The 16,260-nt window shown below is 40.2% G+C and overlaps 2 pseudogenes; both read left to right on the top strand.

Annotated features, from left to right (window-relative positions):
- The first annotated feature begins 391 nt into the window (after nt 1–391).
- LOC149181231 (multicopper oxidase LPR2-like) lies at nt 392–9,212 on the top strand (annotated as a pseudogene).
- Nucleotides 9,213–9,550: 338 nt separating this feature from the next.
- Nucleotides 9,551–10,805, top strand: LOC149181232 (uncharacterized; annotated as a pseudogene).
- Nucleotides 10,806–16,260: the final 5,455 nt, after the last annotated feature.

A 16,260-nucleotide genomic window follows, 5' to 3' on the forward strand; every position in this document is an offset into this window, starting at 1 on the left:
TGTTATAATTTGCCTGTGAGTCGCCCTGCCCCGGTCACAACAATGGCTCAATCTTATTTTTACAGTGTTTTTTTTAATCGGGATATTCGCTATTACTATAAGTATATATGGATAATTTGCATTATTGTCTCTTCGCATTTTTCAGTTTTTGATATTATTGATATGAAGTATGGAAATATTTATTCAGTTTGTATGTATTAGTCTTTAATATAAATAAAAGTCAGTGTGTTTTTCCTCTAAAAAAAATAATGGCCCAATCTGTGCATTTTCTCTTTTCTCTATCCAATCCAACTTGTGGACCAAGTACAATCTATCCAATCCAATTTGTGGACCAAGTACAATGGACGTAAAAAAACACACTAGATCAAAAAGTTCAATCCAACCTGTGACCATGGCGAAAATTAAAGGAAAAGCAAGGGTGCTAGTGGCACAGTTGAGGACAGGGGTACATCATCTTAGATGTGAGATTGATAGGTGGAAGATCCCCAAGGAAGTTTGGGAAGAGAGAACTTGCATTTTCTGCCATAAGGTTGTGGTGGAGATTGAATGACACTTTGTCATGGAGTGTGCAACATATAATGATATCCTCATTCAATAAGAAAACAATCTAAAGATTGACAACATGCACCATATATTTGACAAAGATAAAATCAATCAGACTGATAGCCTTCTAGTCGAAACTCATAGCAGAAGATCCCACATTGAAAGGAATATGAAGACAAGGTTGACAACATGCATCATCTATTTGACAAAGATAAGATCAATCAGATTGCTAGCCTTCTAGTCAAGACTCGTAGCAAAAGATCCGACATCAAAATGAATATGAAAGTGAGTTAAGATTGTTATTCTTTGGGTCCCTTAAGCTGCTCAAACTCATGGATGTCACTAAAATCATTCATTTATTCAACCATGAACATTTGTTGTGTGACTGCCATCTAGTGAAGCTCTTTGCAGTGAGCGCCTTCCACGCCTCTATGATTCTATCTTTCTCTCTCATATTTTTATTCACTCTTTGCATGACTTCATGCATTCTCTTTTATTTTGATTAAACCCACGGCTGGCCTCCTTCCACAGACCCATCTTATCTTCTCGAATCCATCCAAGGCATCACTACGTTCATGAGGTGGGAAACCATCTTCCCTCCCACCATTTTCTGCCATGGGACCGCACCCTGAGGACAACCCGCCCCAAACTCGGCGAAATCCCCAGCGTAGTCCACCTACACGGTGGCATCCATGAGGCTGAGAGTAATGGGCACTCGCTGGCATGGTTCACAATCAAATTCAAGGAGACTAGCCCAACCTCGAAGAAGGCTCGCTACCACTATAAAAACATTCAACATCCTAGAAATCTCTGGTACCATGATCACGCCCTCAGACTAACCAAAGTTAATCTCCTAGCGGGATTAGTTGGCGCTTATGTGATTCAGAATCCCAAGGTGGAAAATCCCCTAAGCCTCCTGTCTAGCCCTGAATATGACCATAATCTTATCGTATTCGACCAGATCTTGCTACAGATGGGTCTATTTATATGAACTCCACGGGCAACCACTGTGAAAATTCGAGAATCCTACTTGAATAAACTATTGCAGCAATTGATTAAACTTCTCCTATTTGTTAATTACTTAAACAAATTATTTATTGCTTCCAACAACAAATAACAAAGCTAATACAACTGCAGTCTTCACTTAATTAATTAATTTGCCCAAAAAAAAGAATAGAACAATAGAGAAAGATACACACAAGTGACATAGTATTTTTTGAACAAATGTCCCCGGAAAAACCCAATGTGAAAAAAGCGGTGTAGTGCTGAGGGTTTTTATTATTATGCAGTAGTTTCTGAATACAACTCTGGATGCCCTTCTGACAATTTAGTTATAGAGAAAATAAACTAGCAGAAAAACTTAGTGAGATTACCTCACTCTACCTGGCAAGTCCCGGTTGTTTTGTCAGCTGAACCAACTGTCCCCGGTTATCCCTACATAGGCCTTGCGTCATCCTCAAAGGCTCTGGGTCAGCTCAACTGGGAAACATTTGCGCTCTGGCGCAGTTTCCAGCCCTCCCGACCTAGAAATGTCAACTCCCTAAGAAAACTCGAACTTTTGCTGCAAGACTGTGCTTCTTCTACATGAGCCCTCCTGACTTAGTGTCAAGCTCTCCATGGGCCCTCCTGGCCCAGTGTCAACCCCTCCTGGGTCTGCGATGCCTCCTCCTGGTGTCTCTCTGCCTCTCTGATGCTTATCCTGGGTCCTAGAGAAGATACTCCAACCCAACTATCCCTGCCCCTCACTGCAATAGCCCACTATCGAAAATCCCCGGCAACTCCTCTGCTCTGCTTCCAAAAATTGAACTTCTGAACTCTTTGTGTGCCTTTCCAAATGACCCTCAAGCCTCCTTAAATAATCTCCGCGTTGACATTCAACAACCCAGATTAGAATCCAATCAACGTCTAAGATCATTTATGCTTGATCCTCGTCTTCAAGTTAAGTTTATATTAATACCCTTTAATTATTTTATTTTCCTAAGTTTTGACTTAGGGACTCTTTAAAAATAATTAATTATTTTAATACAATTGTTTTTAGGTGGAATTTCCCAAAACTTTTTCTAGATTCTTTGGAATACATGTGCCTAACCTTTCCTGCAAAATTTGAGACTCGGAGCACATCCGATGCTACCAGAAATCAACAACCCCTCTATCCATCCCCAATGACAAGTAATTGTAATATATACATTTGTTCTCTCCTGATTAATATTTCAATTTATAGAATCCCTCTGTGTGGCTGACTGAATTCAATTTATAGAGGCTTTGGGTGTTTGATTGATTGTGTGTGATGTGTTTGAAGCAACGAGAGTATTTTGGAAATGCAATCATAGTGAACGACAAGGCATGGCCTTACATGATGGTTAAGAGAAAAACATACAGATTCATAATTGTAAATGCCAACAATGCTCCCTTTTACAAATTCACCCTGAGCAACGGCTTAAGAATGACCTTTGTGGGCTCTGACTCGACATACTTACGGGCTCCTATAAGCGTGAAAGAATTCATGTTCGCTGCTTCCGAGATTTCTAACATCGTCGTGGATTTCAACAATTCGACAACAAAGGAGGCGAATTAACAAATGACGCACCGTATCCATAGACCTTGTCGACAATCTGAACAGCAAGGTCATGAAATTTCTCATCGAAACCCCGCATGTCAAGCCCATGAGTCGCGATATGCGATGTGCGGCGAGTTGGGTGAGCGCTCCCGGTTTTGTGCGACGAGTCAAAGAGCGGGCGCGTTGGTTGCAACGTTTCATTGTGACGATGGGACGAGTTTGAGAAGTGCGATGAGCTGGCGCGGTTGGTTAAAGGCGCCTGAGGCACGAGCGCAACGAGCCAACGAAGGTGTCGAAAAACCGAGAATTGGAAATTTGGCTAAGTATGGCGAAATTCAGAAGAGGACGCCTTATACCATGCGTGCTAGGCTTGTGGACCCGGCGGGGCGATGGTGTGGGCAGGCCGACGGGCAAAGTGGGCGAGCTGACGTATCATCGTGGGCGAGTTGGCCGAATGGACAGGCTGACCCATGAGTTAGCCATGGTAGTTGGTATACATAGGCAACCATGTGGATGGGAGAAGTCATCATCGAAGTCTTCAAGTCTAACAAGCGAGTTAAGGAAGAGAGTCGAGTTGCAGGTTGGACACATAAGGCGAGGGCAAAGTGCAGGAAGGTGTCTGAGACCGCAGCACGGAGCTGAGTTTGAAGAGCCACGAAAGTGTTGAATAGTCGGGCGGGCGGACGAACCGCAGGCAGGTGGGTGGGCGCACAAGCCGTAGGCGGGTGGACGAGCGTAGGTAGGCGAGTGGGTAGACAACACATATGCAGGCGCGCTGGTTAGTGGGCGCTGCGATGAGTTAGGTAGGGTGACCCTTGGTTTGGCCGTGCGCCCGCGATGAGTCGAGCGCAGGTTGAGTGAACGACCCGAGTGGGCGGTGCGCTCGCTGCAGCATGAACGGAGGGTCCGAGCGACATGAGACGGGCGACACGTCTGAACGGTCGGCCAAGAAGGTTGCGGGTGTGCGCCGGGTGGGCGACACACCGTGGGCAAGGCTGCATGGTAGAGAGTTCGATGGCGGTGTTGAACGGCGGTGGGCGTGCGGGTAGGCTGCGAGTTTTCCTAAATGACAATTGGTGTTTGGGCGATTTGACCCAGTGAAAGGCGAGCACCTCCGAACGACAGTTCGGGCAGGCTGCACGGTGTGCAGGCTGATTGAGAAAATTCACTGATTTTGTGAGCAGGAAGTTGGGGTTCCTCTCCAAGTGTTAATCTTGTATAAATTAAAATATTTTCATTATTATTATGGGCAGACTCATTTTTAGGGAGTTTCCCCTCTCGTTATATTTCCACTGTGCATATGTGTAAAGTAATAATGATGATGAAGAACATGTAAATGTATGTTTTACGCTGTGCTTATGAATGTTATACTTAGAAAGTGAAAAATAAACTAATTATGGAATGTTTTGCGTAGTCCACACTTGAAAGTATTGGTGAAAATAAATCGGGTGGTGGTGCCGCACCCCCCTTCGTGCGGTTCAAAGACTACCGGCAGGGTAGGGGCGTGACAGTTGGTATCAAAGGTTGATTCAGTCGAACCGGATTTACAGGTGATATCAAGGCTGTTTTCTGCAGGGTTTGGTATGTTAGTTGAAGCTTTGGGTTTTGAACACTGATGACTGTTGAAGGTGAAGCATGTAACGAAGGCTTGCCGAATGGATGAAGATGGTTGAAAGGGCACTTCAAAAACTTGAAGACATGACTAATTATTGGAAAGGAGAAACACAGAGATGCTATGAAGCTTTTGTACGAGAGTGGGAACCCTTGCTACATATAGGAAGCAAGATAACAGATTTGCGGGAAGACTTGAATAATCTTTATGCGGAGACTAATGAACTCAAGGATCTTGAAGAGGAGATCCAATAGGGTGATCTTAGACTCCAAGAACTCATGAATGAAAGAATTCGGTTGAGGGAGAAAAGCACCATGGCGCAGGCTAAAGTCAAGGAGCTTGAGGATGATATAAAGAAGGACTTTCTTAATAGAAAGACCGTTGTGATATAGCAATATGAGCTCGATTACATTGACAGACTTAGGGACTATCATCGAAACATACAACCAAATGTTCGGATACTTAGTTCACTTCGAGTGGAAGGAGTCAATGTGTGATTGATTGGTACACTTGAGCAGGATTTGATGGAAGGAAAGCTTGAAGGGACTCAAGCAGAACTAGGATCAAATTGCTTAGATGAGCCAAGAAAGGAACTGAAGTACCTTAAGAAGGAAGTCAGGTCAAAGTACAGGTCGATAGACTCTTATGAGGCCAAGTTGTTGAAGTAAGACACAAGATCAAGCCGGAAGAGGATGGAGATGCCTTAAAGCTGAGCTTTGTGTGGGTAACCATACATGGCAAAAGGTTTGCAGCTTTGGTGGGCACGGGAGCTACACATAGTTTCCTTAGTAAGAAAGCAACAAAGTCTTTTGGGAAGAAAGATAAAGTGGAAAGAGAGTGGAGTGCTTTCAAAGCAGTAAAATCTACCATGAAAGTTGTCATTGGTGTGATGGAGAACACTCAGGTGAGAGTGGGCTCTTGGTTTGGAAATTTGGACTTGAGGATCGTGGACTTGGATGATCATTCTTTGGTGTTGGGGAAAGATTTTTTGAGAGTTTCACAAGCCATACCAATGGTGGACCGAGACATTCTCTTGATTACAACTGAAGGGAGAACTTTGTTGGTTCTGATGAATAGGAGTAGTTGCTTGGGATATAGACCAAGGATGGCTTCTATGAACTTGTATCCAAAAGATCCGAATTTGAAGCATGACAATGTGGGGCAAAGAGGACTTGGATGTATGACTTGAACAACGAAGGAAGGGAAGTTAGTAGACTTCGTTGCAAGGGCTAGAAGGAAAGATGAAGATGGAAAATCGATTTCACACATCTTGAGGCACTTGACAGGAGCATATTTTACCAAAGATATTCACCATGGAGTTGCAGATGAAGGGAGTTCGAATACTTCTTCTATGGCAGTGGTTGGGGAAGATTACACAGGTAGAGATCCGGCTGGCGTAGTGGAGTTTTGCAGGTATACCATGGGCAGATATGAATTTCAGTTGACAAAAGACAAGCTTGGTAAGCTTGGTTGTACACATGAGGAGGTTGAGGCTGTGCACAAGTACTTGAAGACACAACATCAATCGGATACATGGGTGGATGAGAGTCAAGGAGGGAACTCCCTGGCCCTCCTTTCTCGATAGACAACCTTAGATGCAAGTTGGGGCAGTGGCCTTAACATCTAGAAGGGATGCACCACCTTGACAAGGGGCCTTGGAGATAAGGCTTCTTTATTTGACAGGTTGATGATGCTTGGATGAATGCGACTGCATAACAGCACATTGGCATTAGCATCATGGACAACATGTTGCAGATGAGATGGGGACACCATGGACCTGAGCATGGATTATTAAGGACAGATTCTTGATCGAGTTGAGATTGTGACAGGATGCTAAGAAACAACTGATGGTGGCATGGAGAAGGTACATTCTCATGGGTTTAGCACTATGGTTGGATTAGCTGCCCATCTAGTTCGATGACATGGGGGCATGAAGTGCACCGAGTTTGTGTCAGTTAGATATCTTGGTTTCGATTAAGATGTTTTTTTGGATGGAGTATTATGCATAGATTCACATGATGGACGATACATGATGGAGACAGTTGTATTATTTATGTTGTAGGGATGTTTGCAATATATAGACTGACAAAAGTCATGGATTAAGGAGACTTCTTGGTTATGGTGACATTCGAACAAAGGCAGGCAGTATGGGCATCTTTGGGTGTTGGAGCTGGTAGCACTTTGCGACGATGGTTGATTGGCAGTCTTGGTGATAGATGGTTGCTAGGGTGGAGAGTTGTCGAGGATGACAACCCATTTAAAGCGGGGGAGTATGTCAAGCCCACGAGTCACGATATGCGATGTGCGGCGAGTTGGGTGAGCGCTCTTGGTTATGTGCGACAAGCCGGGTGAGCGATGAGTTGACGGTGCGACGAGTTGGCGAGCAGGCATGTTGGTTGCGACGTTTTGTTGCGATAATGGGACGAGTTGGAGAAGTGCGACAAGTTAGGGCGGTCTATTAAAGGTGTTTGAGGCATGAGCGTGACAAGCCAATGAAGGTGTCGAAAAACCAAGAATTGGAAATTCGGCTAAGTATGGTGAATTTCACAAGAGGACGCCTTATACCAAGCGAGCTGGGCATGTGGACCTGGCGAGGCGATGGTGTGGGCAGGCCGATGGGCGAAGTGGGCGAGCTGACGTATCATCGTGGGCGAGTTGGCCAAATGGATAGGTTGGCCTGGGTAGGACAACCTACAAGTTAGACATGGCGGTTGGTATACATAGGCGATGAGAGAAGTCATCATCGAAGTCTTCAACTCTAACAAGCGAGCTAAGGAAGAGAGGTGAGTTGTAGGTTGGACGCATAAGGCGAGGGCAAAGTGAAGGAGGGTGTCTAAGACCACATCACAGAGCCAAGCTTGAAGAGCTGTGAAAGCGTTGAATAGTCAGGCAGGCAGGCGAACCGTAGGCAGGCAGGTGGGTGGACGAGCTGCATGGGGGTAAGCAGGCGGGCGGATGAGCATAGGCAGGCGGGCAGATGAGCGTAGGCAGGCGAGCGGGTAGACAACACATAGGCAAGCGAGCTGGTTAGTGAGCGCCATGACAAGTTAGGCAGGGCAACCCCCGGTTGGGAAGTGCACCCGCAACGAGTCGAGCGCGGGTTGAGTGAATGACTTGGGTGGGCGGTGCGCTCGCGACAACGTGAACGGAGGGTTCGGGTGACACAAGATGGGTAACATGACTGAACAGTCGGATGACCAGGTTGCGGGTGTGCGCCGGGTGGGCGACACACCTTGGGCAAGGTTTCATAGTGGAGAGTTCGGTGGCGGTGTTGAATGACAGTGGGCGTGCGAGTAGGCTATGAGTTTTACTGAACGACAATTAGTGTTTGGGCGACCCGACCCGGTGAAGGGAAGGCACCTCCGAACGACAGTTCGGGCAGGCTGCACGGTGTATAGGCCGATTGAGAAAATTGACTGATTTTGTGAGCAGGAAGTTGGGGTTCCTCTCCAAGTGTTAATTTTGTATAAATTAAAGTATTGTCATTATTATTACGGGCAAACTCATCTTCAGGGAGTTGCCCCTCCCGTTATATTTTCACTGTGCATATGTGTAAAGTAATAATGATGATGAAGAACATGTAAATATATGTTTTCGTTGTGCTTATGAATGTTATACTTAGAAAGTGAAAAATAAACTAAGTATGGAATGTTAGGCGTAGTCCACACTTGAAAGTATTGATGAAAAGAAATCGGGTGGTGGTGCTGCACCCCTTCGTGTGGTTGAAAGACTACCGCCAAGGAGTGACTCCGCCGGACCCCAAGAGTTTTGTTGAGAATCGATCATCCACTGAGATCCCTAAAAAACTGGTTGAATACCGTCTTCCTCGAAAGGAAAACCAAACACATACGTGGTAACTGGCCATGTATGAATACGAAAGCTCTTCAGGAGAACAGACCCATTTGTTCATCAACGATTTACCCTTCGACACATAGGTTATAAAGACTCTGAGGCAAGGAAGCAGCGAGATATGGCATGTAATCAATATGACGGAGGATAATCATCCTCTGCATATCCATCTGGGGTTGTTCATAGTCCTTGACTAAACAGAGCTGCTGAAGATGGAGGAATTCAAGAGCTACATGCAGAAGAATAATGACGCGCTAAAGCCAGAGGAATTCAAGAGCTGCATGTAGAAGAATAACGACGCGCTGAAATGCGAGATACAGAAGCATGCAAAGGGAATAGTGATGGAAGATCCAGCGCAGGAGCGTGGATGAAAAAGTGTGTTTAAGATGAAGCTTGGGCATATGACAACCATTCTTGTCCATTTTTCTTTCTTGAACTCTCGGCATCGTTATCCGTTTAATGCAAGTGTCGAATCAGGGTATGTCTATCATTGCCATGTAAGTCTATATTGTACTCATTCAATAGTAAGTTTCATTAATTTCTAGTGTATGGTACTATTGTTAATTTAGTATGAATGATTTGGGTGTGGAATTGCACATTCTTGATCATGAAGACAATGAGATGATGAGGCCTCTCAAAATTCGACCTTGAATTCGAACTTAGGTTCATGAGTGTATGAAATCAGAAAGTTCTGATTTTCCTAGACAAAATAAAATACTTCCACTTCCCTCTTTCTCATGCAGCTCCGGTCAGGATGATCAATAATTACACGCTGGAATTTTATACAATTTTCATAAAAATGGTGGTGTAATGATAAAATATCTTAAAGTGGAGCAATAATAAAACTGTTGAAATGGGTAAATATCTGACCAGGATTCACTCACATTAACTTAGTTTGTGTGGCGAGACTAGGAAATCAAATCGTTAAAATCGTTTGGATAATAAAGAATGTGTGTGCATTATCATGGAATATATATAGGAGTAGACTAATGAGGCAGAGGAATTTCCCGGATTCTGTTCGTACCCGGAAAATATTCCGGCTCCAGTCAACATTCCTCCAACCCCTCCGATGCGCTCCATTTCTAATTTGACTGTCACAATTCGTCAGATTCAAAATATTCTTACGGACCCGATCGGTCACATCCTCCGTCCAGCCAGGCGACCCTACTCAGCACGTTAATGCAATGAATGTGGCATGTGGTCGGCTTGAATTCCAAACCAAACACAAAACCAGGTCGTGCCATAACTCCTCAACCTCCCACTGCGCCATAGCTCCTCGGCCTCCTACCTCCGCCTCATTAGAATACCCCCTTATTTTACTAGAAGTGTCGGAGTCCTTGGAATAGGAGGATCACTAATTTCGTCCCTAAATCCATGGAGGGAGGCTTCAACTTCACTCATGAAGGACTGGTGGGTTCATTGGGTTCTCACTCGATATGGGAGGCATCAGACCTAGAGATTCCAGTAACTTTTTTTCCAGTTAGTCCCAGCGTTATTAGTAGCAATGATAGCCTCTATATGCGGGGGGTGTTGGGAGGGCCAAGGTTGTTGTTCACTATCAAAGAAGAGACTAAAGAGGATATGGAGGATAAAGAATCTGTGGGTGAAGTTAAGATTGCATCCTTTGTTTCAGAGAAAGGGATGGCAAAATCTCAATGCCCTGTTCGCTCTAAGTTGCCTTCTAAGAACAATACGCGGGAGCGTTGTGATCAACTGCAGAAGCAATGGCAGGACCTAGATTTGATTGGATTGTTGCCGCAACAACACAGGGTGCAAGAATCCGGTTGCTATTGGAAGCCCACTTCCCCGTCTCCTCAGCCAATGAACTTGTCAGACTTGCTTTCCCAACCATTTTCATGTGGTAGTTCCCCTCGTTCGGCACCTGGTCGATTCGCTTCCCTCTCGTCTCCCAGGTCTTCCCCATGGCGAAGTAATCATACACTCTCGGCCTCTACAAAAAATGAATATCTGAGGCAATATGGTAAGAGGCAAAGCGTCTATGTTGTTACTTCGAATCCCATCTATGATACTGATAAAATGCCTTCATTACCTACTACATTAGGCATTGTTGTTTCATCCCCTTGTGGGCACGATACTCCCCCCTTAACTCCCATGAGGGCCCCTTTACCTGCTTACTCAATTCCACTCTCGATCTCCGCAATGAGCAACGTTTCTTCCCTAGTAATTCCTGCTATGAATAATGACTCTTGCTGGTCTTCCAAATGCAGTTATGCTTCCCTGTAATCATCTTTTCCTTGGTCCCCAATGGTGTGAACTGTTAACTCTCTGAATCTTATCATGTTGATGGGTAATCCCTGCAATGAAGAGAGGGTTTTTCATCAGCTTCGTCTGGTTCACCTTGGCATCCATGTTATTGGAAACTTCATGTTTCAAGTTAGGGAAATGTAACATTTGGTGGCAATTGAATCCTTGAGAAATGTGGCGTTGGATATTCCATGAGTTGAAATCAATGTGCAAGAGATTCGGATGATAACAAAAAGAGATGAATGATTATTTCCTTTGTAATTAAACTAGTTTTGTGGTTTAAGTTCTCAAAATAATTGAGAGTATTGTTTTGTTTTTTTCCTCTTCCACATGAAGTTCAATTGTGTTAACTTCAACATTGGTGTTAAGCCCAAGTGGTTCAATCCTCAAGTCAACTAGATCACTGTATGAGTTTTAATTTAATAATCATTGGATAATGGGTTTCAGAGATGAGCTGAAATTTCTTTCAGAGATGAACTGAGTATCCTGAAGTAAGACGATGAAACTGCTTACAGAGATAAATTAAAAGTGTCTTGAAGTAAGATTTTAAACTGCTTTTATTTAATTAAAAGCTTGCTTTTCTTGTACATAGAATAGTCCAAACTCCAAAAGGAATGGAAATTTGTACCTCCACCCATATATATGTTATATATGTGGTGAGGCTTTGTTTTTACAATATAATGCATAAGTTGTAACTGTTTTCAGAGATAAGTTGAAACTGCTTTCAGAAATAAAACTGAAAGTGTCTTGAAATAAGATGTTGAAACTGCTTTCAGAGATTGATTGAAATTATCTTGAGGTACGATTTCAAACTGCTTTTATTTAATTAAAAGCTTGTTTTTCTAAATAGTCCAAACTCCAAAAACATATAAAAACATATAGTGGGAGTGGAAGTCTGTGCCTTCACCCATATATATATGTTATACATTTGGTGAGGCTTTGTTTTTACAATGTAATGCATCTTTATTTATGTCAAGGTAAAAGAAATAATACTACAACACTACCTCCAATAATAGAGACTTTTGCTCTAGAAAAAAAATTGGTACATGTTATTTTGTTTTACAGAAGAAAGTGCTTCCTTCAACACTTATATAATTCATGTCCCAACATGAATGGGCAAGTATAAGAAAATGTTTGCCATCAACGCTGCATTCTTTCCTTTAATCACAAACTTGAAGCATTTTCCCTAGCTACAAGTTTTACTGGTATGACACAATTTTACTACTCCATATAAAATATTCTTTTATTTTATATTAATTTCAAAATATGGTACCATATTTACAATAATTCAACATATAATCATTTTCTTAAAATCTTTTATGTTAATTTCTTTCCACTCTTATCCATTTAAATTATATACACACATACTAACAAATATTTACCCACACATATATGTAAGTAAATTTGAAACCAAATATATGTAAGTAAATTTGAAACCAATGACTTAAAATCCACTGACATATTGAAGTGATGATACTTTTATGTAAGTCAACCTTGATTTATAACTTTTATAGTTTCTACACTTCTATTGTTTCTACGTGCATGGAACTTCAAAATTATTATGGCTCTTGTTCTCTCGTCTAATCTGTTAAGCTTATTTTAGTCTTTGAAAAGCTTAACAAAGAAAGAAAAAGTCATAAAAACATCAATTTCATTTCTTTAATTTGATTCAACAAAAAATAAAAGTGAATCTTAAATATGATTTTTTTAATTAGATTTAACTTGTGCTGGCATGTAAGTTATATTGATTTTTAAGCTGGTAGGTTTTCATCATAGATTTTGAAAATGGATAAGGGATAGGCTTGGGGTATGAAGATATTTCAAATTTTGGGATTTCATAAGTTGCATTAGAGTTGGATTCTATAGGAGCTTGTTACATATGTCTTCCTCCAAAGTACATGAATTTGTTAGGCTAAGTTTGATGGGTTGGAAAACTGAAGGTGTTGCCTCATCCTTCTAGCTCATTAATCTTATCCGTTGGTTTATCTTCTCATTGGTGGATGCTCATTTGCTTGGCTTCGAGTTCAACTAGGTCAGGTTGTGATCAGAATTTCCATATTTCTTGTTCTGTTCCAGGCCCTACCAGAGGAATTTCATTTATCTTTTGTTTTTACTTTCTCTTCTTTGTATATTAGTCTTGCCTGCCCTAAGTTTCATAGAATTTTGTGGTATGTGCATATTATAGGTTTACCTAGTCTTATTCCTTCAAATCCTGGGTTGTTGTGGGTAAGCTCTCTAGCTTGGATTTTTCTTTTTTGGTGGATTATGCCCCAACAACGAATGCACAGTCATTGAGGGTTGGGGGCAAAGATCCTCAAGGTAGTCTTTGTGCCCCAGCCGATGCTCAAGAGGCTGCAACCATCTTCCATTCTACCACAACCCCTGAAATTTTCAAAGAAGTTTGTCAACTCAAAGACCTCACAACCAATGAACGATAAGCTTATTCATATTTAGAAATCCAACAGGAATTAGCTAATTGGGTTCTCGACCCTATTCATACTAGGGGAAGATGGAGCGAGTACTTGAACTCCTTCAACCTTCATTGGAAGATGAAGATTCTTCTAGGTATGGTCTTGAAGGAAAAGCATGAATTCCATAATGATATTATCTCTTCTTTGAACAAAATCAAGTGGGTGCAACGATATTAGCGCTCTTTTCTTGCTAGTTTGGATGCCCGACTAGCTCACCTAGAAACCCACCTTCGCTGCGACTTAAAAACCCTTGCTCTTGCCGATACCAATCTTTAGGACCCAACTCCAGTTACCTCTTCAGATTCTTGAATCATGTTATGCCTTCTGGCAACTATTTTATTTCCTTTTGTGGTCTACTGTATGCTAGTTTTAGTAGTTTCTAAGTATTAAATGTTTTTACTTGAAATTACTTGAACTTTAATTAAAGGTCAATAAATCTAGTTTCCTTAGTGATAGATTGAAAACAAGATTTGCTTGAAATGTGTTGTTTTTATTTGACGTAAGCTTAAATTTTAAAATAATACAATCTTAATTTACATATATAAGATTTTTTTAAAATTAACCTGAAAATTTAAAATAATTGAAATTTTTAAAAAGAGTTATACATATTAAATTAATGTAGAAACTTATATAAAATTACAATAATTGAAACCATTAAAGGGAAATTTATTATATACTATTTTTTTTAACAACCATATATCTCATAATCTAAATGATACATAGAAAATAATATTAAAATGGAAAGAAAGCCATAAGTCAACATAATAAAGTTATGGTGTAAATGAAGTTAGCAAGCCATTGCAAAATGGGGAAATTGAATAATGAAGCTACTTTATGAACATGTTAATTGCAAAAAAAAAAAAAAAAAGTAGTTGAAGAATGTTGTTTTAGAAAAGTTATCTCATAGATATCTCATCATGGCCTCAATCTTCCATTTACTTTACTCATTTTAAAGATGATATGCATTACCAAATGCAAATACAGTGACTATTTATTTCTTTGTGATGGTAGATAAAACCATAGATTGCTTTGATATTTCAAAATCTATAAAATTGTAAAATTACATATATTAAAGTCATGTTTAATAGAGATGTATCGGGTGATTTCATATAATAGAAAATGGCACATTTAACATATAATTGCTTATCTCTTTTGTGTGCACCATGACATACAATTTAAAAATATTTTTATCTATTTGATGTGGGTGACTCTATGTTGGCTAGCCTCTTTGTAATTATCCACATAAAATAGTTGGCATAGTTAATAACTAACTATTTTTGTAGTTAAGAATTTAACAACTATGAAAAAGTAATGACCTTCAAAGAAATCTCAATGGTATATGTGGCATACATCACCTTAAATCTAGTGTGATTAATCTTCATCCTGCACCACAAATTATAATAGGTAATTTACTCCTATTGAGTTGCAATGAATATCTAAAATGGCCCTACCAAATTTCAACCTCACTCATTTTGGAGTGGACATTGGTTGTCAACTTGATTTGCATATCAATTTGAAATGTCGACAAAACTCATCATTCTTGATTCTCATCCCTGAAATGATAATATACACCCATGATATTGATATTCACATGGACGAGCATAGTGAGACTACAATGAATAGCCCATCACAACATATACCATAGTTATCAAGTTTAAATTTTAATTTGGATTCAAATTCAATATGATATTAAGCTCTTTGTCGGCCAAGAGGATATTAAGCACATCTTGCGGGACATCAGGTACAATCTTGATGATATTGTGGTAAGACTAAATCATGTGGAATGCTTCGTGGTTTTAGATTCAAATATAGACTCTAATGATCATCAAGAAGAGGCAACAGTCATAAATGCTACACCTCTCAACTCCATGCCTACAAACACCCATTTTCCTATGAACAACAAACATGCAAACTTTCCTTCGCAATTGTGAGTCATCTTTTTGGACTAAAATGTCCACCAAGCAAATGTTTTTTGTCTCTTGTTGATTGGTTGGACTAAAATGTCCACCAAGCTAGTGTTTTGTTTTTTTTTTTGGAGAATGATTGGAACCTACCTTGCCAGTCATCCTTGTTAGTAACTTTACTGAGGTGCACTCATGTCTACGGTCTAAATTCATCTGGTTTTGAAGGTCTTCATGTAAGGTCGATAGTTTTTGTAAAAGTTTAATAATGATACTTTCCACTATATGCATGGTAATCCTAGTGGACCCATAGTCCTACAGGTGAAAAGAAGGAATGAAGGGCTCCCAATGAAGCATCTTTTGTAATATTTTTGGCTTTTTGCTATCAATAGAAATGCTTTAACGAAATTTACAAAAAAAAGAAACAAATTCAATATGATATGGAAAAGAATTAATTGGAAAAAATTCCAATTCTAAAGAAATTTATCAAAATTTGCTATATACTTCATCAATATTTACTAATCCTCTAACATGTGTACAATCTGTACAATTCTCATTATATCAATATAAAGTCTAATGACATGACATGTGTACTATAATATGAGCATTATATAAAAAGATGTTATCATTCAATATTAAATAAATAATTATTAACTTATTATTATTCTCTTTAATGTCAATTTTATATATATATATATATATATAACTTTTAGCTACCAAAAATATGTTTAATTATATTAAAAAATTAAACAAATATTCATAACCTCATTTTACAATTTTATTATTATTTAAAGTATATACAATTACAACTATCACAATTCTTTGTTTTAATTAAAGAGTATGATTTTCCTTCTCTACATCCATTGTCAATCAACTATTCTCAGACATCATTACCCTCAAGATGTAAATCACATGCTTTACTCGTTTAAAAAATGCATTCAAAACACAACACTCTTGAAAGGCATTCACACGAGCCAAGCAACCTATAAAAACAAATACATTAAAAAATGCTTCAAGAGTCATGCCATCACATTGCACTACCCATTACTTACATTTCAACCC

The sequence above is a fragment of the Pinus tabuliformis genome, chromosome 3_2 (genome assembly GCF_031772625.1).
Source record: "Pinus tabuliformis cultivar Carrire ecotype Pingquan chromosome 3_2, CPIR1, whole genome shotgun sequence".
NCBI lineage: Eukaryota > Viridiplantae > Streptophyta > Pinopsida > Pinales > Pinaceae > Pinus > Pinus tabuliformis.